The 14,280-nt window shown below is 37.9% G+C and overlaps 1 protein-coding gene across 6 annotated transcripts in view; it reads right to left on the minus strand.

Moving 5' to 3' along the window:
• Positions 1-14,280, minus strand: part of LOC102217803 (leucine-rich repeat and immunoglobulin-like domain-containing nogo receptor-interacting protein 2) — a 191,926-nt gene that overhangs the window by 156,635 nt on the left and 21,011 nt on the right. Inside the window, exon 1 of one of the 6 annotated variants that reach the window (XM_023328110.1) lies at positions 12,107-12,184. The exons of the other annotated variants lie outside the window; for them this stretch is intronic. The gene's annotated coding sequence lies outside the window, so the exon portion shown is untranslated. Of the gene's footprint in view, positions 1-12,106; positions 12,185-14,280 lie in introns of those variants that run through there. 6 annotated transcript variants of the gene reach the window in all.

Raw genomic sequence — 14,280 nt, forward strand, 5'->3', positions numbered from 1 at the left:
TAATCTTGAACATTTTCAGTTGATTTCTGGATTACCAAGCATTTAAGGTGCTTTAATTTGTGAATAATTTGTGCAAATTATGCTTTTACCAGAAACATACCAGACAGCATAAAACCACCAAATGGTCATTCACTAACTTTTATGTTTTTACTACAGTAGCTATAGTTTATTCCAAACAGTATAGAACTAGAAAAGTCAAATAGCCTCCTGGTTCACACCAAATTACTGACCGTTTTCTTCCTGATCTAAAAATCCAAGCCCAGTTTTGTCTGTTTTAATCACATCGTTTCAAAGCATCCAGGTGAAAAGGATTTTGGCAGCACTTTCTGGATCCATTAGCTCATTCAGCCTCTTTTTCACCAAAGGGGTGGATTGCCTGTCCTGGGAGGGGATTTGTGTGGAGTAAGAGTGAGAGGACACGGAGAGACAGAAGGAGAAGGGAGGACCAAAGTACCATAGGGATGAAATTTTGAGTTTGCCAAGGTCAGCATAACACTCTCTATGAAATGAAAGTCTGCCAAACACACACAGACCAGCAGGCAAACACACACATACATGCAGCATCTTGCTGCCCATATTAGCTCTGCCCTGAACACAACCTGCTGAGAATTGCTAAATTACCACTGAGCTCACACTTGGCTATATAGGTCTGTACACCCCCACACACAAACACACAGACTGCTTGCTTTCTCCGTTGTGTCAATAAATTAGTCTCTGCTCATTTTGAGTTCCCCACCTTTGACCTTTGTCTTTTCTGCACTAAGGTGAGGGCCAGCTGTCCTGAGTCCTGACAGCTGGCGTTTGTCTACTGTTTGCCAAGGTGCTCCTCATGACTTCTGACCTTGTTGGTAAACTAAATCCTCCATTTACTCATAACTTCATGATTGTTTGCCGTCATCTTCTGAAAACGGTTTACTGGGATTGAAGGTAATGTGAGGCATCAGGAACTGTGGTTGTGCTCTGAGCTTCCAGTGATTTTGGAGCAGCTCACTCCGTCTGCAGGTTATTTTCCTTGAACCATAAAATGGCTCAAATTGGAGTTACAAAAATAAATTTGCCAAATGGATCAATTTTGAAAGAAAAAAAGAATCACGTTTTTTGATAAAACATTTTTGAGCTTGGATGATGTGGTTTTTTTTGGCTGTATAGAAATTGTTGTATTTTGCAAAACTGCAATGGAAACACTTTTCACATCATATAAGTCATGTGATCAACTGGGGGATGAGAACAGTTTGTGATTCTAGTCTAGTCATCAAATGAAGGAAGTTCATGTTATCCTCTTGCATGTGGTTTTTTGCTCCTTGTAAATTTGGGATGATAATGCGCCGGTGTACCAACAGCTTTGGTTATTCCCTCACAGCTGCAGACAACAGCAGCACTTGGTTTGCTACAGACCAGACCCTGGTGTGTGTATCCATCTCCTGCTACATTCTAGCAGCATTTGGGAAGACTCCAGGCCTCCAGGCATTCAGAACGCCAGGCCTCCAGGACTCCAGGCCTCCAGGACTCCAGGCCTCCAGGACTCCAGGACTTCAGGACTCCAGGCCTCCAGGCTCTGCTGCTCATTCTAAGGGGTTACATCATTCTGATTCATCTCTGTAGTTCCTGCTGTTGGTTCAGGCTGCAGGAGGACAAACTGACCACTTTCCCTTAGTCTGGAACTCTGTTCTTTTACTACTCTCCTATTTTGATTGCTTGCTGTTATTTTAACTGTTAATTTTATAGTTTTTTCTCTCTGTAGAAACTACACCTGGTGTGGCGTTCTGGTTGGGTGTAACAATGCTGCCAAGAACTAAACGTTCTCCTGCTATTAATGCTTTACCAACCACTAACATAGAAACTAGACCTATATTGGTTCATTTTTATGGATCTTCTCTTTCTGCTACTGAGCGAGTCTCTGGTTCTGCTGGAGGTTTCTTCCTGTTAAAGGAGATTTTTTCCTCTCCACTGTCGCTACATGCAGGCTGTATATGAGGGATTGCTGTACAGTCTACTGTTGCTATGTCCTCCATGGTCAACAAATGTCCAAAGCAGTCACTTTAGATGATTTTTCACATTTCAACAGCATAATTAGCTTGGACTGATTCAAGGTTCTGCATTCTTATATGTCAGAAATATTAATAATCAGGGTTTGTTGGTGTACATTGAGTTTCCCAGCTTATCACTTGAATCATAGTCAAGGCTCTGGGAGTCGTACAGTACTTAGGAAAGAGCCACTCTGATCTGACTGATACTTTCTCAGTGTGGTTGTTTTAAACCATTTCAACAATATGAATATCTGACTTACCACAATTAATTTAATATCTATCATTGTTGTTAACACAGAGAACAAGTGGCCTAACAGTGCTATAAAAGGTTGTTTAATGTTTTATCATAGCCCTTTTAGCACATTAAATAATCATGCTTTAGTTCTCTTTCAAAATTTAGGAAAGAAAAAACCAAAACAATGTTCTTGGATGCATGTTAAAGCAGTTATCAGTCTTAAAACATTCATGCTTATTCATTATAAAAGAGTCAGTTGTGACAGGGAGAACAAGAGAAGTATTCCTGCATAACAAGGATATTTAAGTCCCTTATAAACAGAGAGCATTTTCCGATCCTTCCAGGGCAAGTCTTAACCACCAGAGTGCTTTTTGCAATTTTTTCTTTTTTTTTAGATTCCTCTCCCTCCATTTCAAACATTCCTTTTTCCACCTAATTCCATTTGAAGCAATATTAAAGTTGTGATGGAAATATATTTTCATACTTCTGCATTTCCTGTCTTGTGTTTGCATTTATCATCATAATTTCTTAGGAGTTTTCTGAAGGCAATTGGGGCTAAATAATTGATGGGGCCTGAAAGCTGTTTGGTCCCTGCAACTCCTGTAGGAAAAAGAAAAGAAACTCCAAAAGCTTTGAAACAAGTGAAAGTCAGCAAGCTTTGCCTAAAATTACAGCTGTGTTCCGTCATGCCAAGCATTCGGAGCTGAAACAATGGAATACAGTTTTCATTACAATGTCAAGGCCTCGCAGGCAGAAACATCAAAGAACCAATTTGACTCGGCTTTAGGTTTACCAAGAGAGAGATGCAGATAAGAGCAGTTTCAAAGAGAACATGAGCATGGAACAAGGGGCTGAATTAATCACATAATACAATGTGCACCTCAAAGTAAAATATACTTTATATAACTCATACAGATTTGTCATCCTCTGTTCAAATGCTTTGTCTTTAGGGAAGTCTGTGCAGGGTTACAAAAGAGCAACTAAACAAGTCTGCTAAAAGAAAGTTTAGTGAAATAAATATTTTTTATATTAAAATTTCAGATAACAGATTGAAAAAGAGTAGGCTAAAAAAATGAAATGTGTTTTTATTGTATTTAATATTTTAATTTTTCCTTGTGTTAATTTGGCAGAAACAAAACTGGTGCAGTCCGTCCATTTTACTGTAATATTGATGTTCTCTGTGTGCAACAAACTGACGAAATTAGTCTAAAATATGGATATTTGCCTTTTCAATCAGTTTTTATTGTCTATGAATCAGCTGCATGACAGAAGAAGATTGTTCAACCTTTATATGAGCCAAGTTATTAGAAAATGCATCCTTTGCATTATGAACAGAAAGACGACTGCACGGCCATCAGAGCAGAAAGTCTAATCAGAATTGTCTTGTGCTGTGGCAGTCGAACGCGAAATAAACGATTCTGTTCCCCTTTCCTCTTTGACAAGGTAATACATTTTCTTGGATGTTATTTATGGCCCCCCAGGAAATTATTGTGTCAGCAGCGAGAATATTTGTAAAGTTATCCAAATTTAAAACATAATATCAGTATTAATCATCTCAGAAGAATTCTTCCTTCCCTCTCATTGGAGTTCAGTTGCATAAAGAACAAAATAAATGAAACTTAGCAACAGAGAACCTTGTTGAAAGAGCAACACAAACATTCATATATTCACATCTACCTTTACTACATGCTCTATGCATATATCACATGTTCAGCAAGTTCAATCAGTATTTTTACTTGTACAGTTGGTCAGATGTACTGGTAACTCCATCTGCATGAAGCACCAACATTCTGTCCTGTTGACATCAGAAATTCACCATTTAGGACTTCTATTGGAAAAGGCCTCTGTTTCTATTAGAGGCTCCTGATTCGGTTGATTTTTTAACAGAATAATCAAGGCTCAAAATAATTAGGGTAAGTTTTGTCTTAATTCAGCAACTAAATGTAACAAAAACTTACAACAAGCAGCAAAGAAATGCACTGGATGTTTATAGGCTTATGAAAAAGTTTTTAATTTAACAGAAAATGAAGGAATAACAAGATGATGTATCACAGCTTATATCCATAACTTTTATCTGATTTTTATGAAACTGAAATGTGTTGCTGTGATGTGTTTACAGTCACAGCAAAATAGGAGTTCTCACTTCTGACACATTTAATTAATCTATTGAGAAAAAATAGATTAGTTTCGAAAAGCAGCCAATCTATCTCTACCTTACTACTTTAACCATTTTAAACAGGTTTTAAATGTGTACAAGTTACTCTGAGAAAAGGTATGTGTATATGTACATTGCGCTGACAATATTTCATTAACACTAGGAGTACTAGGAGAAATGCTGTTTTTCTCACAGTGAAAGATTTTTTTTCTGTTCAATCTAATTTTAGCTTTAAAAACACAAAAAGAAATGCATTTATAATTTTTAATTCACATTTAGACAAGGGTTTGATATGAAATAATCAGGTTTCAACATTTTAGACGTATCCTGTGTTCAGTGCAGCTGAAGGGAATGTGAATTGTATAATAACTGCACGATCACGTTTATTCAGCTGGAAGCTCTTGTTGAACTTACAGGTTAAACCCATCTGGGTCCCTGAACATGTTTTATCTGATTGCTGTGTTTTATTTTTGAATAACTGTCTGTGTTTATCCAATCTGAATAAAATGTGCCCAGACAAAGTGAGTCTTTATTACGCTCCTAAACCTCTGTTCCTTCAGCAAAGCAATACCTTTTGCACACATTGAAATTTAATTTCACATTCATCCACTAAAATCTACATTTTAAAGAAATGTACATCTACAAATTTATATGCAGTTGGATTGGAAAAATACTAACCAGTTAAATCATCTGGAAATTAAATGCCAAAAGAGAAAACACAGATAAACTCCTTGGATTTACAGTATAATGTTTCAAAAACTTCTTCCACTGCCAAGTCCCTCATCAATCAATAAAACACTCTGCGTGTCATCACTCTGTTCCTACAGGATGAAAAGACAATGTGAAGCAGGGAGAGGATAAATTAAGACAGACAATGCCAGATCTTTGTGCCACTGACTGGGTTTCTGTAGCACCGCAGTGGAACAGAGAATGTTAAAAAATAGGACGATTTTTCTTCTGTATGTGCCATCTCCAATATGAGAATCCTTAATTACACACAACACACAAAGGAAACATTTGGTACTGTTCTGCTGTTTTCTCGGTAGAAAATGAAGCATCTTGTGGGCTGCAGGAGCAGAGCGAATCTCAAAGCAGCAACTGTAACAAGCAAACCCACAGAAAACCATCGGCTGGAAGAGAAACCGTTTCAGCAGGACCATGTGAATTTAACCGTGTAAAATACCTACTCAAAACAATTATGTTCAGTACGTTATTATCAGCTTTTATGGACTAAGAATACAAACAATAAAAATTAAATCCATCATCTCTAAACACCGGCACAACCCGTTAGGGTAGAGGGGGGCAGATTCCTGTCTCCAGTGATTATTGGGAGTGAGGCAGAAAACACCCTGGACAGGAAACCCTGGACAGGAAACCAGTCCATCACAGGTCAGCACAGACAGTCACAGGAAAAACACCAAAAGACTAAATAACAGTCATTCAGCATGAGACTCTGGCCTTATCTGGTTCAGTTCATTCAAAGGAAGAGAAGTGGAAGCTAAATGATCGACTGCAGATTACAGGAATGCTTTCAAACTTAAACAGCTCAGTCTTAATAATGCTATAGAAGTTGGTTTATATAAATGTCTCACTCAAAACTTAAAAATGTTCTCTTATTTCCACTAACTCGATAATTTACAGTCATATTGAACAAAATGTATAGGTAGTAAAAATCACAATCTAAAAATGAAAAATTCATGTTGAATCCAACAAACGGTACAAGAATGGAGCCTGGAGGAACCTCCATATGGGATTTATTAATTTTATGACTTCCAAATGACAGACGGAGTCCCGACCAGCCAAGAACTGGACCAACCCACAGAACCAAATCTCACTCACATTTCCAGTCGGTCTGTCAGTGTGTTAAATTCAGCTATTTCAACCCAGAACTGACATCCAAAAATATAAAGATAAAAGTTTTTCTAGTAATATTAAAAAGAATGATCATTTAAAATCAGATACAGACTCAGTGTGATGTAACTACAAACCTGATGGAAAGATCCACAATTCTGAATCTCTACATAAACTTCTATTCCAATTGTCTTGGTCAAAAATAACTTAAATACTGTAAATGACATCACACCTGGACCAATAAATGTTACATTTTTCGCTAAAGTTAACTATTTAACTAAATATACGAGACTGTTATACAATAACAAAATGTCTTCAGTCAGAGGCTTTTTCAGAGTCGTTATAACACAGACTGCTACAGGAGATCCTTTCTGCACAGTAATAAGCATCTACAGATACTCTTTGAAGAAACTTGGATAATAATAGTACAATAATGTCTAATTTCCCTTTGGATATTATAACGGATGTTAAATTGTGTCATTGACTTTCTGCCCAGTGATGTTAGCATGTTTCACCTTCCAGCTTTCTTCTCATCACTCTGACACCTGTGTGCACAACCTTATAAAACCTTGCAAAAGGCATTTAAATGTCACTCCAGACTCCCTCTGTCTACCAATTACTGTGCAGCACTTATTTGAAAATGACAAACCGGAGCCATAAATCTGATTTTCTGCAGCAAGAAGAACAAGGTTTAAAGATTTATTTTAATATCACCCATTTATGAATGTCAATCTTCTGAATTATTATTTTTTATCACATCATACTTGCTATCTATTTTCAAGATAGAAAGTATCTTGAAAATTACTTGCTCTTATAGGTTAATTGCGTGTTGAGTCAAATAAATTCATAACATTAGGATTGTACCTTTTTAAAAAAGTAAAATGCTGCTGTTGATCTGGTGACTTTTTAAAATATCACTGGGACTGCAAACTAACGCACAGTTTGTTCACTGACCCAAACAAAGCTCACACCGTCCAAGTGTTGTCTGCGCTGAAGCAGCAGTTCTCTGCATGCGTGCTCTTAGCGTTTCCTGGTACGTATAGCAGAATAAATAAAACATGTCATGAGAAAGCTCTGGAAACTAAATGTGCATCTCTTTTGCTCCCATGAAAATTATTTGTCTTTCCTCCGACACTGGCTCAGAGTCATTGGGGTTTTCACAGAACGTAAATAAATAAAAACAACAAAGTCTCTATTGGCTGAGTTGGATGTTTGGTTCATTCTGTGGAAAACTGAAAGCAACAGACAGCTAACATGGCTGACCAGGGCAGAAAAGACCTGGAGCAGTATTCAGAGCTGAAATATTAATGAAGATAAAACTAAAAACACTTAACACTAAATGCAAACTTCCAAAGACAAACTGCAGCCACCAAAACTGAGGAACAGATTTATTACCTGCTCTGTGTTTATGACATTTTTACACCACTGGAAACCTACAGATGTAAATCTATATTCCTCTCATCTGACAGCTGAATTCTAGTCTGTTTTAGAATCAGCTTTACCCACATACTCATTTATAATTTAAATGTCAACAGAATATAAAATATGCTAAATATTACCACACTTCTGTAGCCTGCAGAAATGCACAGTGCAGTTTAGTTAAATACACATTGCCCTGGTGGGAAAGCATTCTGTTTCTATTGAAGTCGATGGAATATAGTCAAAGCTCGAACATTTAATAGGGCAAATTAATGAGAATATAATACTGAATATACTGTAATAGAGTCTACTTATCACATTGAAACAGTATTTTATAACTAATGTGTTCTAAAGTTATACATTTTCGATCTTTTACTTCTTTATGTGTGCAACTTATAAGATTACTGAGTCAATTCCTGCAGAGCAAGCACAAAAATAGGAAATCCTGATGCATGTGTTTTAGTTTTGGGTCCTTGGAGCGTCTTGGCTTTTTTTCTTCTTTACCTTTTATACACAGAGGCTTATCTCTCAACTGCAGTGCTTTGGTTTTTTGTGCTCTCATTGTTGTGCAACTATTCAAACCCAATCTGCCTCTGTTCCCAACAACAAATCAGTGTTTGGCTCTTTTTGTCTGCAGGCCTAACCAACTGTCGCTTTCTTATTCAGGCTCTCAACCTCCTTGCCATATTGTCCTCAGTTTCTCATTGTGTTTGTCACCGTCTGCCTCTTGTTATTTATGGAGACCCAAACTGTGGTTGGGCCGAGCGGGCCTGGATCGACGCTACGCCACAGCAGAACCTCCCAGGAGCTTCTGGCCTCCTGCCTCACCACAGCGTCCTGTACGGAAATCCAACGTGTTCAACATTTTCATGTGAGGATCAAAGGATATATTTGAGGTTTAAATAATATTTTAAATTAATGTTTTTGGGGAATTATCTGTAGCTTATTGTGGTCCTCTGACCTCCTGTCTCCATCTGAAACATTTTAGGGAACGAAAGAGCAAACTGACCTCTGGATGAGTACAGGGCTTCCTAAATAATACGAAATAACGTATTTAAAATAATTCAAACATTGGAACAGTACACAGATTCAATCCATACAAAGTAGTTTATTTCAACCATTCATTCATAGTTTACATTATTCTGGCTCACAGCAAAGGAAATAATAAATAAAATAAATTCACTTTCTTAAATAAAACATATCAGAACAATAACATTATTTTAACACAGAAATTAGGCCTCCAGCTGAAACCTTTAGCTGTGTTTTCTGCTTCAACCCCAGTCATTTGATTCAGGTGTTGGACCAGGGACACGTCTAAAAGCTGCAGGACACCGGGCCTCCAGAAGAACCCGGGGTGAAATGTTTATATTCAGGCTCTTATTTTAGCTTCCTCCCCTCATGTTCCCTTTCTTTTTCCAAAATAACTTTATTTCAAATGAGGAAAATTCAGGATGAAACATGGAAAGCAGAGGCTGCTCCAAAAGCATGACTGTTAGGTTGATTGGTCTCTAAATTCTCATTTCATACGAGTGTGTGTGTGGCGTGTGTGTGTATGGTGGTTTGTCCTGTCAGTCGGTGTGCTGTCCTGTGATGGACTGGTGACCTGTCCAGGTGACCCCGCCTCTGACCTGATGGCTGCTGGAGACAGGAACCAGCAGAAGTGTTGGATAACGGATGGATATGAATTAAGATGATTAAATAATTAATAACGATAAAGAAAAAACCTACGTCAAATCAAAACAAGCCATGTGGAAAAATGTTTCTGTTGAATCACATTGTTTCTTTTCCCCTAATTTTCACTGTGCATGTAAAACTATTTTGGTTTTAAAGTTTTTTTTTCAAGATTTGAACGTGATCCAAACTGTTCATTTACACAAACAAAACACCACTAATGCATCTGCAGCCAAAACGTTAACAGAAAGCAACTAAATCCACCAAAAAACTGAGAAAAAAAAAGAAAGTTAAACGCAGTCAGCATGTTTTAGTCACAAAAGGAATCTCAGCTGGAACAACAAGAGCGCTGCTGATGAGCCGGCGAGATGGGCGGAGCTGAAGGTAGGGCCTGTTCTCCACGTGTGGTGAAAATCACAGGAACCCTCTTAAACTCCACGCTTTTCTGATGTTAAAACTAATTAACATGAAAATCAACTCAGGGGTTTCATTTAGAAGATTAGAACATGGTGCAGCGTTCAGCAGCAGAAAAGGTCTGGGCTTAATGACTGAAGAGCTTTGGAAATAACAGTCCTTGTGTTTTCAGCGTCTCAAAGATAAACCAACGTGGGATAAAAGGCTTGTGAATGAAAATCAAAGGCAACCACAATAAAGTCTGGGACAAATCTGCTTACATTCAACATAAATCTCTTTTCCTGCAGGTTTAAAACGTCTACAGGATGACTTCTGCTCCCTGTATCAGCTAATAGAGCAGCTCTAGCAACGCATGAACCAATTTAGAAACCACATGGCATGTCTTTTCCATTTTCACCCATGGCATGCATGGTCCTGGGTGAGCAGGTCACACAGAAATATTAAACCACAGGCTGCTGGAGTTAATGCATACTGTTGGGAGCTGTGCTCTAAGCAGAGGGCTTTTAGATGCCTCCGCTCTGAAGTTTCCATTGTCAAAGGCTCAGGCACCAATAATCACTCACTCTCTCTGAACCATTAGGTTTTTGGCCGTAACGGCAGTCTGGTCTCACAGAAGACATTTATTGAGCCGCTGCTTTGTTGTACAGCTAATTAGGCAGACCTTGTTGTTTCTGTACTCCTAACATGTATTAGCTTGTTTATCCGACCGAGTGCACACCAGCCACCTTTTCACATGGTCACTACTTGCATGTATACCAGCAAAACAGGACACAAGAGACAAGATGCCCAAGGTGTTGATCAGCTGCTCCAACATTTCTGTGCCATACTGCAGTTTCATAACGCAGCATAACTGCTGCAAAGACACAAACTTCTTCAAACAGACGTATGTGCATTCTAAAAATAAATACATTTCTGTAGAGTTCAGTACAAACATGTTAAAGGATTTGTTTTAAATGAAAAAACTCTTTGACTAACCTGTTCCCTGCTCACCTGTGGGGGCGCTGCACCACGAACCACTGAAGGAAACAACACAAAAACCTCTGAAGAAGACACTGATCACAACTCATGGCATGTAAATAAAAATGGAGTGGCGTCAGACTTAGTGGTTGGATGATTTCTCTTTTGTCTTTGGTAAAAAAAAACCCACAAGCCGTTTCTCCCACTTGGGACTCATGTTTGTTTAGGCTGCGTTTACCCAGAATGGGTTAGATTTGGGGAAAGGACAATATTTATCTAGTCTTCCTTTTCGAGTGTTTTCCACTCCACTTGCATCAAACATGCATTTGAACTGCAGCAGAGTTCACTTCAACAATCCGAGAAGCTAAGTATTCAGGTGGACCAGAGTTGTCTTTCTGGTTTGCATCTGACTTCACACCTCCCCAAACGAACTGTTCTTTTTAGGCAAACAAACTAAAGTTCAATTAAAGCAGCTGGTGTGAATGCACGCTTACATTTTGAACCATATAACTAGTTCGACTTTAGATTTTGACTAGAGATGGTAAATGTTGCCTTTCTTAAAATACAGTAGATCAATCTCTAATTTAGCAAAAGAATGACAACTGTTGAGTTGGATGCTAGCCTTAGCATCGTTAGCCAGCCATTGCACATAGTTCTGTTCTCTTACAGTTTGCACAACACATAAAGGGGATTACGCCTTAATGCTCAAACATGCTAAGAGACAACAGAATTAGGGCTGTTGTAAACTAATATTTTAGTAATCGAGTAATCTATTGATTATTCTTACGATTAATCGAGTAATCAGATAAAAAAAAAGATAAAATATAACATTGGTAAATCTAACATAACAGCAGTATTTCTGTCGCATATCAACATTAGTCCAATTTTTCATAGTTGAGCTTCCCCAACAATAACTTTTCTGTAGTTAAGAAAATTAACTCGTAACAATAATAGCTCACTTTCCAAGTTAATCTGAAGAAAAGTTACACAAAAATCTGAAAGTATTTTTGTATAACTTATTGAATTGAATTATTATTCAATTCAATAATAAAGAGGCAGGCTCAGAAATACGCTTATAAAAAATGTCTATACTCCAGCTTTTGGTTTCTGTATTCATCTTCAGTCAATTTAATAGATTAACTCTCACCTTGACCAGACATTTATAGCTTCTGTGTTTATGTTATTGACGGGATTTGACTCCTTCGTTCGTCACACACAGAAACTCATCTACCATCTACGTGCCGCCACGACGTTCTCCGCCACCCATTTGTTGAGACCAGGATGATATGAAATACATTTTCCGGTTCGTCCGTAAAGCTACACTTATGTTAATCTTCTAATCCGCAGTCGCCCGCAGTGTACAGTCTATCCGCTCACCTGTATAAATACACCTGCAGCGCTCTTCCCCGCTGTTGGCTCTGAACCGCCACCAGGCAGCAGCTCTGTGAGGAGAAAAGCTGCCGTACTCCAGACATCGCGCCAGTTAGTTTAAGGATGCTTATTGGTCCCTGAAAAACGACAAAGACCCAGACATGATCATGAATCAATAAAATCCTCCCAGGCCAAACTTGAAAACGTTAAGATGCTAACACTTAGCTTCCATCAACAACTCAGGAGGAAGTGAGAGCTAATTACTAAGTAATAACCCAGCCGGAACACGGTGCGCTAAATAATAAAATATAATTTAACGAAGATTCAAGGTAGATACATTTTCCTCGAGGAATTTTAATAATCAAGGTACTCAAAACACTCGAGGAATCGTTTCAGCCCTAAACAGAATGCTCATGCAGGGAATGAATGACCGATTACCTGTTTCCCAAATGCTCATGCAACCCTTGACAAGATGCCTCCCTGGGTAGCAAGCCATAACAAAGCTAAACTTTGCAGGATATCATGCCAACTGTGGATGAATATGCCTAAAACTTAAGCTCTGTTTTCAACCAGATGTTAAGATTGATTGACTGATGCAAAAGGTCTTGTGCAGGTGAAGTTTGTCTCATAAAGTGCTGCTTTATGAGATACTTTATGCTGCTAACCCTAACCATCTTCTATAAGTTACACCCAGCTGCATTAATGTTTCTCATTACTCTTTTCATTACTGTATACCTCTACATAAACTTCATTAGCAACACAAATCAACATTCAGCAACAAATTTTTAACTGAATTACCAGCACTTGCAATGTCATAAGTACATTTTTCCATGCAATTAAACTAAGTAATGACAAATACACTGCTCAAAAAAATAAAGGGAACACTTAAACAACACAATATAACTCCAAGTAAATCAAACTTCTGTGAAATCCAACTGTCCACTTAGGAAGCAACACTGATTGACTATCAATTTCACCTGCTGTTGTGCAAATGGAACTTTGTACAGAACAAAGTATTCAATGAGAATATTTCTTTCATTCAGATCTAGGATGTGTTATTTGAGTGTTCCCTTTATTTTTTTGAGCAGTGTATAATAGAAGCAAAGCATTGCAATGTGGATAAGTCAGTCTTGGAGTGGAATACTTTGCATTGGTAACAATTTCCTTAAAAACAGTTTCTGATTCAGGGAACCGTTTATGAAAACAAGAAATAAGGATTCTTAGATTTCCCCCCAAAAATCGGCTAAAATCTTTCCTTGTTTTTATGAGCCCAGGAGAGATATCTTTCAGACTAACATCTGAAATGAAAACATGGTGCACTGTAGCTTTAAAGGTCCTGTGATGCGTTTTCCTAACAGGCTTACTGAACACTTTCTACATTGATTCAGACACAAACATCTACAGGAAAAGCCTCTCGAGTTTGATAAAGAGTCTTAACAGTAACCATTAGTCTGCATCGTTTTGGATCTCTTTACTATACGATCAGAATTTGTTTCAGCTTTAGAAATATCCTGATTTATGTAAGTCAAACACAAGGTTACATAAGTGCACTTCTGAGCAATACTGAGCCATGAACATATGCTGATCCAACAAGAGCGGACATGCCTGTGTAAACATCAGATTGTAATATATTAATAACTTATTCATGTTTGGATTGAGCAGTCACTTTTTAAAGATAATGCATGGTGATCTCAGGCTAAGAAACCGATCGCAGCGTTATGACCCGACAAACAAACAGCTGTTCATTGTAACGCTGGTTTCTGCTAAAAACACGAGCTCCAGTTCAACAACTAGGCTGTTCTGTGGCATTGCACTTGCATTTTAATAGCAATACCATTTAGGACCAAATCACTGAAGCCTAAATTCTGACAGCTGTGTTTAGGTAATAAATCATGAAATGAGCCGAGGCATAAAAATAATTTAAAAAATGCATGTAATTATAAGCATGGTTCAGTCAATCTGGCCTGGCATAGAAACTCATGCCCACGCACTGATTTTTAATTGCTCACTTCACAGGACAATTCATGTGAGCACCTGGGAAAGGCATGCACAGCACCACAAAGCTAGTTTTCAAAAGTTTAAAGTATTATTTATTTATGAATAAATAAAATTGTGAGTCAAACATAAAATCAGATCAAAAACAAAGATGTGAAGAATTAGGAATTCGTTCTCTTCATCAT

Source organism: Xiphophorus maculatus, chromosome 23 (assembly GCF_002775205.1).
Source record: "Xiphophorus maculatus strain JP 163 A chromosome 23, X_maculatus-5.0-male, whole genome shotgun sequence".
Lineage (NCBI taxonomy): Eukaryota > Metazoa > Chordata > Actinopteri > Cyprinodontiformes > Poeciliidae > Xiphophorus > Xiphophorus maculatus.